This window comes from Schistocerca gregaria, chromosome 10 (assembly GCF_023897955.1).
Source record: "Schistocerca gregaria isolate iqSchGreg1 chromosome 10, iqSchGreg1.2, whole genome shotgun sequence".
In the NCBI taxonomy this organism is placed as follows: domain Eukaryota; kingdom Metazoa; phylum Arthropoda; class Insecta; order Orthoptera; family Acrididae; genus Schistocerca; species Schistocerca gregaria.
The window spans coordinates 86,845,404-86,861,301 of NC_064929.1; positions in this window are offsets into that span (position 1 = coordinate 86,845,404).

Sequence of the window (15,898 nt, forward strand, 5' to 3'; positions counted from 1 at the left end):
AGGTAGGCTGAGGGGTAGATGGCTGAAAGGTGGGGGAGGGGGGGATGCTGAGAAAAGAGGGGAGAACTGGACCATATTGAACACAAGAAGATTTTGGGAAAACTGGATTAAATGGTGAGGCTTATTTTCCACCCAGCTCCAGCCATACAGTTGTAAGCAGTGTTCTTTTTGCGAGATAAATTTAAGTTTTACGAAGTCTTTTCTAAAGATATTTGTCTGAAGTGCAGCCTTCTACGTGTGTGAAACATCAACAATAAACATTTAGACCAAGAAGAGAGAAGTAGTTTTTGAGATATGGTGTTACAAAACAACGGTGAAGATTAGATGAGTGGATTGAATGGCTAATGAAGAGTTGCTGAATTAAATTGGAGAAAAATGGAATGAAGAGTTGCTGAATTAAATTGGAGAAAACTAGAAATATATGGCACAACCCAAGTAGAATTTCTTTCTCTTTAACTCCTACACATTCAGTATGCTATCTCCACTGCTAGTGGCACATTGGAAATTCAGAAGTGTTTCCTTTAGTAGATTTCAGGCTATGTTTTATAACCACGCTCTGCAATGCTCGATGGTCCGGATCTGTCAGTACGTGAGTTCTACCTGGTATTGGTTTAGCTGTGTTGATCCATTGCACTGCATTTCACTTCACAATCACATCACTAACAGTCTACTATTGAACGGTTAGAATGGTCAAAATGTCCCCGCTTGTTACTCAGGTGACATCCAGCGTTTATTGCCTGTCCAAAGACACTGAGCTCTCTGGAGTGACCCATTCAGATGTTTGTGCTTCTTTACTGGCAACTCAATGTTCCCTGCCACCTTTTATACTCGCAGGTCTGCCTCTTGAGATATCTAGTGGTCAATTCTGCGTTATGTAGGGCTGTTTGGATTGGGTAATTATATGCACCATATAATGAGTTAGTACTGAAGAACAGAATACAATGCTTTAGGTGACCACATCTATGCAGCATTAGCTGACACCAGGCTTTGGTTAATAAACTTATATGAAGACTTGGGCTTATTATTGCAATTCCAAGTGAACTATAATCTAATAAATCTTAAATGCTATGAAACAAACTTTAATATGAGAGCTGCATGTGATGAACAATTGAAAGTTAGAAGTTCGCTGGGCCTAGTCAGGTACACAAGTCAAAGATGGTCTGAGAGAGATGTGTCTCAACATTATCTCATTTACTGCAGTTCCTACTGATGCCTGCACATTCCTTCATACATTATGAAGGCAAGCATCATGATGCACAGTTCTCAAAATAAGCTAATACAGGGATATGCATGCTTCTATTGTGGTCATAGTTAAAACATTCCATTCCAGTCTAGGGGTCCACTCAGATAGATGGTATTGACATGTAAAAATTACTGAAACAATGAGCGATTCAGACTGTACACATCTACAGGCTCCTACGAGTGTTTTCTGTGAAACACAGCTCCTCCACTGTAGATGAACATGGTGGCAGCTGACCATGTAGACGAGAAACACACTCTTGGGAACACTAAATACATTCTGAAACAAAGTCTTCTTTAACATATAACAAGTGTGTATATGCCCCAGAACAAATAGAAAATCAGGGGAAAATGCATGAATTTCTTCACAAACTGAAATGAAGGAATTTTTTAGCATTCTGGAGATTTTTCATTGTTATACATTTCAAATAAATTTGTGTAATTTTGACTGGTAAGAACTAATACTCTAACGAAGGGCGTTACTTTAGCCTGCTGCTGCAGCATAATACTGCAACACTAAAACCTAAATGAGAGAAAAACACGAAAATAAAACTTCACTTGCCATGACCGCCTGTATCCAGACCTGTAACAGAAATTTATTCCATTTTTAAATGGCATTCACTTTTTACATGCTGCAGTATTTTTTAAATTTACAAAAATTATCCTGGAAAATTAAGGTGTTTACAAATGTTACAACATATTACGAGGTAAAAGATGGTCATGTATCTAGGAACAATTAATCTACTGCAATTTAAACATATTTTGATCTATAAAATATTGTCAATACTGTAATTAATCCTTTCAGACACTCTGGCTACAACTGTACACATCAAATTTTACTCACTTTTAGTTGCAACAGAAATATTTTTCCACAGTGGAATCCTCAAGAACACATTTGTGAATGTTCCATCTTTTTATCATGTACATCTGCTGCCAATTGTTCGGCTTATCTACAAAAATATCAACAAGTCACTGTAGCAGTGCACAGAAACATGAAAGTGATTCGTTAGCTATATTCCAATATGTAAATGAACATTATTATTATTATTATTATTATTATTATTATTATTATTATTTATTATTATTATTTTGCGTGTGGTAACTATTGAATGAACAATTTATTCATTACAATACCGAATATTTGAAAATAAGTTACTTTAGTCCATAAAAAAGCCAAGTGTAAGAAGTATAATTTTTGTATAAATTACATCTGACATCATTGAAAAAGATCACCTAAGAGCTTTACAGCATATAGAAAATCTTTCCTTCTTCCAGAAAACATTCAGATCTGAAAGTGTTAATAGTATATTTCTAACATTATTATTCTATTAGACACTAATAATCAGAAAGTGAAATCAAATTAAGCATAGATATTATTAAAAACCACAGATGCTGTCTCCCGCACTCATACCAGCTGCAGTGTATGGACAACAAAAATACAATTTTCAATAATTTGTGTAGTTTTTGAATGCTGTCATAATCTACTCATCAAGAATTATAATGTTATGTTAAAAGTTTAACAAGTGAGACAAATATTACCATTAGAAACTGTCTGTTTCTCTCGAGGCTATGTAACTATTGAACCACAAATACCCAGACTATATTCATTCAGTATATAAGAATTTGAGTACTTTGTGACTTCCGACAAGCTTTAAATATAATTTCAAAGCTATAGGAAATATTTTCTCGCTGACACCATCCACAAAATGACGGAAAGAAAAAAAATTATCGCTTACTACATTTTCTGTATTAATGCAGTAAAACTTCAGCATCAGGAATAACGTTTTAATTTATTACTTCCTTACTACTAATTCTGTTCCCTGAATGTACCTGCGAAGTTACACTTAAGAGTCAAAGAAACTGGTACACCTGCCTAATATCGTGCAGAGCCCCCGAGAACACGTAGAAGTGGCGCAACATGACGTGGCATGGACTCGACTAACGTCTGAAGTAGTGCTGGAGGGAACTGACACCACGAATACTGCAGGGCTGTCTGTAAATCTGTAAGGGTACGACAGGGTAGAGATCTCTTCTGAATAGCTCGTTTCAAGGCATTCCAAGTATTGTCAATAATGATTACATCTGGGGATCAAAAATGGTTCAAATGGCCCTGAGCACTATGGGGCCTAACTTCTGAGGTCATCAGTCCCCAAGAACTTAGAACTACTTAAACCTAACTCACCTAAGGACATCACACACATCCATGCCTGAGGCCGGATTTGAACCTGTGACCATAGCGGTCGCGCAGTTCCAGACTCCAGTGCCTAGAACGGTTTGGCCACTCCGGCCAGCTATGCCTGGGGAATTTGGTGGCCAGTGGAAGTGTTTAAACTCAGAAGAGTGTTCCTGGGGCCACTCTGTAGCAATTCTGGAGAGTTGGCTGTGCATTGTCCTGATGGCATTTTCAGAATGCACCATGGACATGAATGGATGCAGGTGATCAGACAATATGCTTACGTACGTGTCACCTGTCAGTCGTATCTAGACGTATCAGGCGCCCCATATCATTCCAACAAGATGTGAAAGATGATTAATATTTAGTGTATGTGTGTGTGTGTGTGTGTGTGTGTGTGTGTGTGTGTGTGTGTGTGTGTGTGTGTTTCAAAATGAATGATGAAGCAATTCGCAGTGTGTTGCAAGCACTACTCGCAACTCCTCCTCAGATCTCTAGTGTTACGCTATCTGCTAGAAATGATGTCCATGATTTGGAATCAAGTTTTTCCATTCAACCACATAAGTGCACTGGATCCTATGGAGAAGTCCTCTAATGATTACAGTCACTAGTCAATAACATTTCTGGCACTCTCATATCTTGAAACAAGCCACCTTTCTCGAACCTATGTGCTACAGTAAAATTCCAACATGGTTTTAGATAGCCCCTATGCATCTTGCACCCCAGACTTTGCGCTATGATCCCTGCAGCTTTGCGCATGTGATTGTTCCAATCTAAGTTGGAACTGAGAAGTCAGAGAAGACAACATTTATTGAAGCCATGAATTGAAGCCCTTGTCCCTACCTAAGCTATAACGTGCAGTGTGTCTGAGAAAATGGTGGGCAACAAACTGTGGCAGAACAATTAATCACGCTCTCTCTGCTCACGGCAACTGAAGCTGAGCTGTACTATCAAACTCAGACGGAAAAATTCCAGTTTCAGTGCTAGAACCGAACTGTAATATCTCGCTTTCATCAGTTACCTGGAACTATTCTCACACTGCCTATGAAAGAGATACCATCAAACTACAGACCGATTTCACTTTTGCCAGCACTCTCAAAACTTTTAGAAAAAGTAATGTACTGGCAGCTTCTCAGCCATCTGACCACAAATAGCATATTATCAAGAACACGTTTCGGATTTCTGAAGGATTCTGATACCGAGAAGGCTATTTACACCTACAGTGAAAATGTACTTAATTCATTAAATGACAAGTTACAAGCAGCAGGTATTTTCTGTGATTTGTCAAAGGCATTCGATTGTGTGAACCACAATATTCTTTTAAGTAAATTGGAATTCTATGGTGTCATGGGCACTGCTGCAAAATGGTTCAAGTCATACCTTGGCAAGAGGAAACAAAGGGTGTCAGCGCAAGGGACTAGTGAATTAAGTCATCAGTCATCATCAGAATGGGAAGAAATTATATGTGGTGTCCCACAAGGATCCATCTTAGGGCCATTGCTTTTTCTAGTGTACATTAATGATCTCTCATCAGTTACACTGCCAGAAGCAGAGTTCGTTTAGTTTGCAGATGACAAGTATTGCCATAAATAGTATATCGAGTGTAGTTCTAGAAAGATCTGCTAACGATATTATCATGGATATTAATAAATGGTTTAAAGCCAAATCACTGACATTAAACTCCGAAAAGACTCACTATATGCAATTCACAATCTGTAAGATGTTTCCACCCACCATATGCATAAAGTATGAATAAGAGCAGATAGAAGAGTTTGACAGTCTCAATTCCTGGGATTACAACTTGATAATGAATTCAGTTGGGAGGAGCACACTACAGAACTGCAGAAACGCCTTAACAAATCTGTATTTGCAATTCGAGTGTTAGCAGAAATAGGCGACATAAAAATGAAAAAGCTTGCATACTTTGCCTACTTTCATTCCATAATGTCGTATGGTATAATATTTTGGGGTAAATCTTCAAGTCAAACAAAAGTTTTCAGAATCCAAAAGCATGTAATACGTATTATTTGTTGAGTAAATTCATGGACGTCCCGTAGAAACCTCTTCAAAGAACTTGGTATACTAACTACTGCCTCTCAGTATATTTACTTCTTAATGAAATTTGTCCTAAATAATATATCTCTTTTTCCAACAAACAGCTCAGTTCATACATACAATTCCAAGAACAAAAATGATCTGCACAAGGACTTAAAAGCACTTACTTTAGTTCAAAAAGGAGTCCACTACTCATGAACACTCATCTTCAATAATTTGACAGTAAACATAAAAAATTTAGTTACAAATAAAGATAAGTTTAAAAGGAGCCTGAAAGACTTACTAGTGGCCAACTCCTACTCTACTGATGAATTTTTTAATAGAAACAAATGCTGTGTTGTATATAGTCATACCATTAGTATTGTTATTTCAGCTTTAAAAAAAATTGACATGTTCTACATCCACGAGGATCTCCTCAGCACTGATCTATGGAACGAAAAACTATTCTAATTTAATCTAATGAGGGATGCGGTGAGACCAACCTATAAGCTGTATTCGTTGGCAGTCGTTTACAGTTTATAGACGACACAGGGAGACTCCAAACGAAAAATCTGGCCAGGTGCGAGATGTACTCTTGCACTGAGGGTTCTTTACAAAGTTAATCTCTACGTATAAAAGGGACTGTCCTGACTCAATGACTGACTGACTGGCTCATAATCGCCCAGCCCAAACCGATAAGGATAGAAACTTGAAAAGTTTAGAGAGGGTGTGGATCTTACACTGCAGGCATCGCTTAAGGAGGGATTGTCTGAAATTCCACTCCTAAGGGGGTGAAGGGCTTTTAGAAAGTACATCGCTATTAAGGGAATTTCGAAGCTAGGATTTCGAAAACTGGTATTTGGTTTCTCAGTCAGAAAATGTAAAAAAATCGTGTTTCAGCATTTTTGGAAATTCAAACCACCAGGCATGTAAATAGTAGGCGAAAGTTTTACTGAAGATAAATAACTACTAATGAACTAGAAAAGGATTTTTAAGGCTACATCTATGCCAACTGGTATTTGACTTGTGCATTAGAAATGAAAAAATATCTGTTTCAGTATTTCTGGAAATTCAATTCCTAAGGGAGTGCAATAAGGAATGAAAGTTTTTAACAAAATATTTCATGAGATTAAAAAATTTTAAAGCTAAATTTACGAAAATTGGTCTTTCACTTCCTGCTGAGATACAAAGAAAATGTTATTAGGGGATCAAATGCTGCGCTAGTATTATTCTTTCTGCAGTGGCGTGTTGCACGTACGATTTGTTTGAAATGAAGCAACAGCGAGGCAGGGCATACCCCACACAACAAAATATGAAACACTATTTCGTAAGGTAGTACTGAAAAGCGACATTAATATAGGAAAGTGGTTAAAATTTCAGAGCGAAAGGTCCACATTTCTTAGTAAGTAAACCTTGTCAGAATTGTTGACTTAATTGGGAGAGTCTTTAGACTTTCAAGATGAAACACTTCTCCATGACAAATATTTTTCATTAATGGCAGACGAATCTACACTACTGGCCGTTAAAATTGCTACACCAAGAAGAAATGCAGGTGATAAAAAGGGAGATTCATTGCACGAATATATTACACTAGAACTGACATGTGATCACATTTTCAAGCAGTTTGGGTGCATAGATCCTGAGAAATCAGTACCCAGAACAACCACCTCTGGCCGCAATAACTGCCTTGATACGACTGGGCATTGAGTGAAACAGAGCTTGGATGGCTGCCCATGCAGGATCAACACGATACCACAATTCATCAAGAGTAGAGACTGGCATATTGTGACGAGCCAGTTGCTCGGACACCATTGACCACACGTTTTCAGTTGGTGATAGATCTGGAAAATGTGCTGGCCAGGGCAGCAGTCGAACATTTTCTGTATCCAGAAAGGCCCATACAGGACCTGCAACATGCGGTCTTACATTATCCTGTTGAAATGTAGAGTTTTGCAGGGATCGAATGAAGGGTGGAGCCACTGGTCGTAACTCATCTGAAATGTAACGTCCACTGTTCAAAGTGCAGTCAGTGTGAACAAGAGGTGACCGAGACGTGTAACCAATGGCACCCCATACCATCAACCTGGGTGATAAACCAGTATAGCGATGACGAATACACGCTTCCAATGCGCGTTCAATGCGATGTCGGCAAACACGGATGCGACCATCACGATGCTGTAAACAGAACCTAGATTCATCCGAAAAAATGACGTTTTGCCATTCGAGCACCCAGGTTTGTCTTCGAGTACACCATCGCAGGAGCTCCTGTCTGTGATGCAGCGTGAAGGGTAACCACAGCCACGGTCTCCAAGCTGATAGTCCATGCTGGTGCAAACGTCGTCGAACTGTTCTTGCAGATGGTTGTTGTCTTGCAAACGTCCCCATCGGTTGACTCAGGGATCGAGACGTGGCTGCACGATCCGTTACAGCCATGCGGATAAGATGCCTGTCATCTCGACTGCTAGTGATACGAGGCCGTTGGGATCCAGCACGGCGTTCTGTATTACTCTCCTGAACCCACCGATTCTATATTCTGCCAACAGTCATTGGATCTCGACCAACGCGAGCAGCTATATCGCGATACGATAAACCGTAATCGCGATAGGCTACAATCCGACCTTTATCAAAGTAGGAAACGTGACAGTACGCATTTCTCCTCCTTACACGAGGCATCACAACAACGTTTCACCAGGCACCGCCGGTCAACTGCTGTTTGTGTATGAGAAATCGGTTGGAAACTTTCCTTGTGTCAGCACGTTGTAGGTGTTGCCACTGGCGCCAACCTTGTGTGAATGCTCTGGAAGACTACTCATTTGCATATCACAGCATCTTCTTCTTGTCGGTTAAATTTCGCGTCTGTAGCGCGTCATCTTCGTGGTGCAGCAATTTTAATGGCCAGTAGTGTACAAATGTTTCCAACCAAAGTGAACTGTCTCTAATAGTTCGATATGTTGCCCGTCTCCGTCGTTTGAAGTCAAGGAAAGGTTTTTATGTCTCGTTGAGTTGAAAAGCACTTCAGCTGAAACCATATTTACAGCAACTGATACTGAACTAAAGAAAAGAAAACTTTATTACGACAGATTATCATCTTGTTCTTTTGACGGTGCTGCTAATTTTAGTGGTTCTATCTCAGGAGTCCGCGCTCGGTTGTCAGAGAAGAAGGGCCATAAGCTGCCACACATTCACTGTAGAGCACATGTTTTGTCAACTGCTTCCTCCAACTCTAGGAATAAACACCCCATTATAAAATGCACATTATTTGTTGTTAAAGACAGTTACAAACTTTTTCATGGTTCTTCCAAACGAGAAAATGTTTTGCATTAAATTCATAGTGCTTTAGAGCAACCAGTTTTAAAAATACCCGAAGCTGTTGACATCCGATGGTTAAGTATCTATCGCACAGTTCATGCTATTTTCCTAACCTACAGTCATGGACTGTGCGGCTGGTCCCGGCGGAGGTTCGAGTCCTCCCTCGGGCATGGGTGTATGTGTTTGTCCTTAGGATGATTTAGGTTAAGTAGTGTGTAAGCTTAAGGACTGATTACCTTAGCAGTTAAGTCCCATAATATTTCACACACATTTCATTTTCCTAACCTACAAGTCCATTATAATGGCATGTGAACGTATACACAAGAACGGCGCGGATTTAACGAGTTTTGCTGGAGGATTCTTGTTAGAAATGATGAATTCCAATTTCATTGTAGGTTTAGTGATTTCAGACGATACGTTAAATGCAGTCCCAAACTTATGTAAAGTTTTTCAGACAATCACTTAAAATTTCGCAAATCCCTCTACTTGTTTCTGGAACTCTGGGACAATTAAGACACATTGACTGTCTTTGTGACAGCGATGGACATAGTGCAGAAAATGAAACTCTTAATAAAATGAAAAAACTGCAGGAGGACGCCACAGAAGTTAAAGGTGTGCTATTCGCGAACGTAGAGGAGCAGATTCAAACTATGAAAAGCGCAAGGAAATTAGTTAAATGTATGATTGATGAAATTGACCAAGGGTTTGATGAGAAGGCAATAAAAGTGATAGAACTGCGTATTTTGAATGTTTTAAAAAAATTTCTGAAGTTTAGTGGTAATGATTGTAAATAACTGTGCTTGATTTTGGGACTTACAAACGTCGACGGTGTTATTGCAAAGCTGCATTCTTTTAGGTACGTTGTTATTAATAAGTACTGTTCAGTTCCGTTTCGACTTGCAGTGTGGAAAGGTCATTTAGTACAATGAACAGTGTGGTGCCAAAATTAAGGTATAGGATTGATAATGTTCTTCTCGGGTATGCAGCCGGATCATAACGTCTTCATGACACAATATTTCCGCGGTCCAACTGGCCGCCATCTTCTGGTGAGAGTGCTGGTGCACGATCTCGCCGGCTAGATCGTGCACCAGCACTCTCACCTGAAGATGGCGGCCAGTTGGACCGCGGAAATATTGTGTCATGAAGACGTTATGATCCGGCTGCATACCCGAGAAGAATATTATCATTTATTACGCCGGGAAAGCCTTCGTAGTCACATCAAGGTATAGGATTGGTCAGGAAATGCTCCAAGCTTGTGTGAAGATTTCAGGTGAAGAGGACGACAAGGCAACAAAGTTTTATTGATGAGATATTCTGTAAAAAAGCCTCGACGTATCAGTTTGAAGTAAATGTGAGTTTTTTTGCATTCAGTAAAATTATTTTGTCATTTAATATAATTAACTTAGGCTTAGCCGAACAGCTCAGTACTTAACCTACATATTATTTAATTATATATTAGTTATTCATGAAACATTTTAAATATTCCTTCCCCCCCCCCCCCACGCAGCCGTCAAGCCATAGATCCACCCCCCACCCCCTTGTGGAAAGTGATTGTATTCATCACTGGCTCTAGTGGACAGTGTACAGGGAATGTCGGATGGTGCTTGCTCATGTTAGATTAGATTAGATTAGATTAGTACTTGCTCCATAGATCATGAATACGACACTTTGTAATGATGTGGAACGTGTCAGGTTAATAAAACGTGTCCATACAAGATATTACATTAGACAAAATATTACATGATACTCAATATTTTTAATTTTCCTTTTTTTGTGGGGCTTGGGAAGTTACCCACTTACTATATTCAAAAATTCATCTTATAAGTAGGAGGAGTTGCCATTAAGAAATTCTTTTAATTACCTTGTAAATGCTATATGGCTATGTCAGACTTTTGATGCTATTGGGTAAGTGACCAAAGACTTTTGTGGAAGCATAATTTACCCCCTCCTGAGCCCAAGTTAGATTTAACCTTGAGTAGTGAAGATCATCCTTTCTCCTAGTGTTGTAGCTATGTACACTGCTGTTACTTTTGAATTCGCTCCGATTGTTAATAACAAATTTCATAAGTGAATAAATCTATTGTGAGGCTACAGTGAAGATTTCTAGCTCTTTAAATAAGTGTTTGCAGAATGATCTTCGATGAGCTCCAGTAATAATTCTGATTACACGCTTTTGTGCAATGAACACACTTTTACTCAATGATGAGTTACCCCAGAATATGATACCATACGAAAGCTAAGAATGAAAATAGGCGTCGTAAGCTAATTTATTCAGATGTAGATCGCCAAAATTTGCAATGACCCTAATAGCATAAGTAACTGATCTCAAACGTTTCAGGAGATCGTCAGTGTGTTTTTTTCCAGTTTAACCCCTCATCAATGTACACCTAGAAATTTTGAATATTCTACCTTGGCTACAGATTTCTGATCGAAGTCTATATTTATTAATGGGGTCATTCTATTTACTGTGTGGAACTGTATATGCTGTGTTTTGTCAAAGTTTAATGAAAGCCTGTGTGCAGAGAACCACTTAATGATTTTCTGAAAAACATCATTTACAATTTCACCAGTTAATTCTTGTCTGTCAGGTGGATAGCTATACTTTTATCATCCGCAAAATGTACCAGCTTTGCATTTTCATGAATATATAATGTCAAGTCATTAATATATATTAAGAACAGCAGAGGACCGAAGACCAAACCTTGCAGCACCCCATTCTTGATTGTTCCCCAGTTTGAGAAATCACCAGTTTTTTGCATATTATGTGAACTGTTTAGGCAATCATTTACACTACTTAATTTAAAAGAGAGGGTTGGTTCTTGCCCATATTTTAATCATTTTATGTGAAATTTATAAAATAGTAAACGTTTCTGATATTGATGAAGTCCTATGTGCAGAAATTCCTGCTATTCAAACACACTGTAAACTATGTGTGCATGTTGTAAAAGATTTGTTGCAACAACCATATCATGTACGTAATCAAAATCCTGTATGTATGAGAGATGGCAAATGCACAAAAAAATTCGTAATTATTTTTATCAAATCACACGACAAATTACTGTGCAAGTATTCAAGGCTAAAATAATTGAATTAATTGAGACACTGGTGACAAAACATAGCCAATATCCATTGTACAGAGGGTGTCTTAGTGGTATTAGCATTACTGTTTGAAGGCCATCACTTGACAGTCGTTATTTTTTACCATACAATCCATACTTCCTAAGTTTGATTGCCATTTGAATTCTGAAGTTTTCACGACAGTTTGAAGTATTATATATATATATATATATATATATATGATATGGTAGTGCAGCTATAGAAGTAGGAGATGAAAAGAAACGTGGTAATAAAGAAGTTCACATTAATTAAGTACCCAAATTTGAGAAAGGCTATTAATTTGAATCAATGTAAGCAACATTTTTTTTAAAAAAAAGGTATATTCATCTTTGCATTAAATGAAACTGGTTTTTGTCACGTGGTTAACAATATACTGACATGTCTTTGCTCTATGTTTGGGTAAATGCTGAAGAAAAAATGTAAGAGGAGAGTATGCGATGGTCATAAAATGATTACATCCATGTATTTTATGTATCCAAAGGATGTAGATTTCTCAGTTATACTGAAATTATTCGCTTTTGTGCTCCTAAATCATTTGAAAATGTTAGAACTTTTAATGGAATTGTTTATGGTACAGTTGTGACGTCACACACGTCGGAAGTAGTTTGTTGTTATGAAGTATTACATGGCCTTCGTCATAAAGCCTTTGACACATTTTGCTATTGGCTGGCGCTTGTAGGTGCAGTATACTTTGTTGTTGTAAATGGCCCATTTTCTTTGCAATGTAAATTTTATTTATTTACGTTTTTCCTCTTTGTTTCTGTTTCATTGCTGCAGTATTACTCTCCAGTAGCTGAAAAGAGTAATATTCTTTTAAAGACTATCAGGTGTTACCAGTCAAAGGTATAAAAATTCCTTTGTTTTCCCGGTTTTCTCCCAGAGGAAAAAATTCCCGGGATGTTGCCGGGTGTCCCAGGGTGTATACACCATAAAGAAAAGATTTATATATTTTTAAAAAAATATGCGTTCCTGAAAATAGCAAGTAGTAGTAGCTGGAACAGAGGCATAAACAAAATGTCTGTTGTATGCAAGAGCGTGTAGCGAGCTAGATTCTGAAAAAAGATATCAGTTAATAATAATGCGTTCACACCTACTTTGTGAACAAGATCGCCTAATGTATGTTCATGCAAACATTTAAATTTTTCCTGTATCATTCCTGCTTACAACGAACAGGTATTCCTGAATACCTCTGTGCCTTCATTCTTCTCTTCCCACTCTATAAATAATTTCAAAGGATAGAAATTGCGTAAACTCGCTCCGTGTATTGAGATATTGCAACGAGCGTAGCCTCTGCCCTTGGAGCGATTACACTGACCAGAGTGCAATTTTGTGAATAAAATTACTGTGTGTTGGCACCACTGGGTATGCTGTAATGTTGCAATGACTGTTGCCTGGCGTGACTCTCTAGCAGTCCTAAAATTGACCAGGTCAACATTTAGTGAATGGAATTATGCTCTCTTGGCACATTTTAAGTTGTGTATGTGGGCAGCGTATCTTGGTCCCGATATAGTGCTTCCTGGAGGCATACAGTGAAAGCTTACATTTGTGTCGTAGGGCAAAAAACTGTTTAAATCATTCCACGCTTAATTGAAAATAGTTAATTATTTAAGGTTTTAATCCTGTATAAGTAAACACAATCTTCAGAATGTGCCCAAGTACCGAAGCCGCTTATGCGGTTTTTTGGACCTACAGCTTACTTTACAATAAAGTCATCGAGAATATACCCTATAGCTAAAAACGTAGTTAATTTTATATTCTTTCCAAACTGCAAGTAATTTTTTTATGACGAGAATGTTCTAGTTCTTATTACCTTCACTGACTAATTCTATTAGCTTCTGAATGTGAAGGGCTATGCAGATAAATTGGTGTAAATCTGGTGTTTATCACCGATGTTTGCACCTTCATTAACGTGGAACTGAATTTTATCTTTAGGTAGCGGAGCTTTATATACTTCTGTCAAGAAGTTCATATCCAACTGCAGCAGTTTACAAACAGCTATATATTTTTATTTCCATTCTCTTCAGCAGACTGAATTTACCTATAGCACAGAGACTATTGTATATCACATTTCCGGAGGAGAGGAATATTTACTAATGTTCTGGACTAGAATGAATAATCAGAAACAGGTGACAGGTATTCTGATATAAGCTACTTCGCTTAATGAGTCTGTTATTAGAACAAGATCTACAGAATACCACGTATTTTTTGACGCGTTTGGTATGTTTCGAAAATTGGACAAAGTCTTTATACAATCCACAGTCTCAGTAGTAGTAGTGACGTAGAAAGTTTTGTTAAAGATGTTTCGCATGACGGAAATGCCTTTAAGAATCACTGTGTTGTAGGAATTCCGGATTCTTGATGTTCAGACCACTTTAGTACAAAGCTTCGTGTTTGGAAAAAAACTGCCTGGTTACCATTACTGATTTGCTTTTAAAGGAAAGGCAAATTAAAATTGTTATTGCTAATGACAGTGAGTTAATTCATGAGTGACAGTGAGTGACAATCATGATAACACACGTCGGACGTCTTATAACAACTTGTTCAATTAGCGGTATTGCCAGTCATCCCGAAATATTGCCGTTTATTGCAGCAACACGTATGAAATATCATTGTGGCCACACGTTGCTGAAAATTTCGTCCATGTAAACACACCTAGAGACGGGGTGGGCGTTGGCTAGCAATGCAGAAAGCACAAAGCAAGCTACGCCACTGCAGATATGCGAAAGCAGCAGAGCCATCTATGCGTGCCAAGACGTATTACGTAGCGACTATGGGCGTCGAGTGCACGAGTGTCACTCAGAGACCTGAGAGAAGCTTTTAGATAACTGCATCTGTGAAAGTATTAGTAGTTGGAATGGAAAGAGAGACAAACCTGTCTATCGCATGGCAACAAGTGTAGCGAGCTAGAGTCTGATAAAGGTACTAGCTAGTAAGACTGCGCTCACATTTTGTATGGAAAAGCTTGTTAGATAAAGCAGACAAGAACCATTCGTAAGTATGCTAAATGGACATGAATATCCCATCCCCTGCCTGCACGTAAGTGTAGCTATTCCAAATCAACCCTTATTCCTTCCTCTTCCGTGCCCCCCCCCCCCCCCCCCCCCCCCCTATCCCCTGTAAACAACTAAAGCAGAAGACTTACAAGAGCCACGGAGTGCTCTTTAATCTTAACGATTTGGATGGGAGTGCCCTTTAATCTTAACGATATGGATGATCTTATGTTTAAAGCGTTTGCGACTGTTCCATAAATACAGAGGATAACTGCCACGATATTTCGGCGCATTAGGGGGGCAAGACATCTAAGTAGCAAATTGGTAAGATCGCTGAATGCATAAAGATATCGTACTAATAGGCGAAGAACTTATAAAATCGTATTTGAACCAATTTAGTTAATCAAAGAGCGTATTTTCTTCATTCTTTGGGTACGACCATATTTCTTCTACACTTGCTTATGTTACACGCTACTTAGAAACACGCCAGTTCAATATAAACGATGGTTATTGAAAGACGGGACATAATATGTCACATATATTTTGGCGGGACAAAAAGTGACTCACTATAAATATACGGGACGATGCCCTAAAATATGGGACGTCTGATCCTACACTACGTCATCCCACTAGTCCAGATTTGGCATCCTCGGATTTTCATTTATTTGGTCCCCTCAAGGAGGGGCCTAGCATTAGATGCGTCTTTTAAGAGAAAAAAAAATTCATTATTTGGACAAATATATTTGCGGGGATTATGTTTTCATAAACAGTCAGGAATTTGATGTTTTAAAGTACCGCTTGGGGCTTTAGCACACGTCCTCCAGCACATTTTTTTTTTCTCTCGTGATTTTACTATTTTCAGTTCTATGTGGAAAGTAGTTTGGAGCGAATGAACTATACTCGGTCTCGGCAGAAACTGCCTTCTATTGCGCAAATATTACCCGTGCACGGTACGATGTGCTGAGCTAGCGTCATTATTTTGAAAGCTCTGCTGTCTCCTTCAATATATTGCGCAGTAACTGTCAATGGTCTGTAT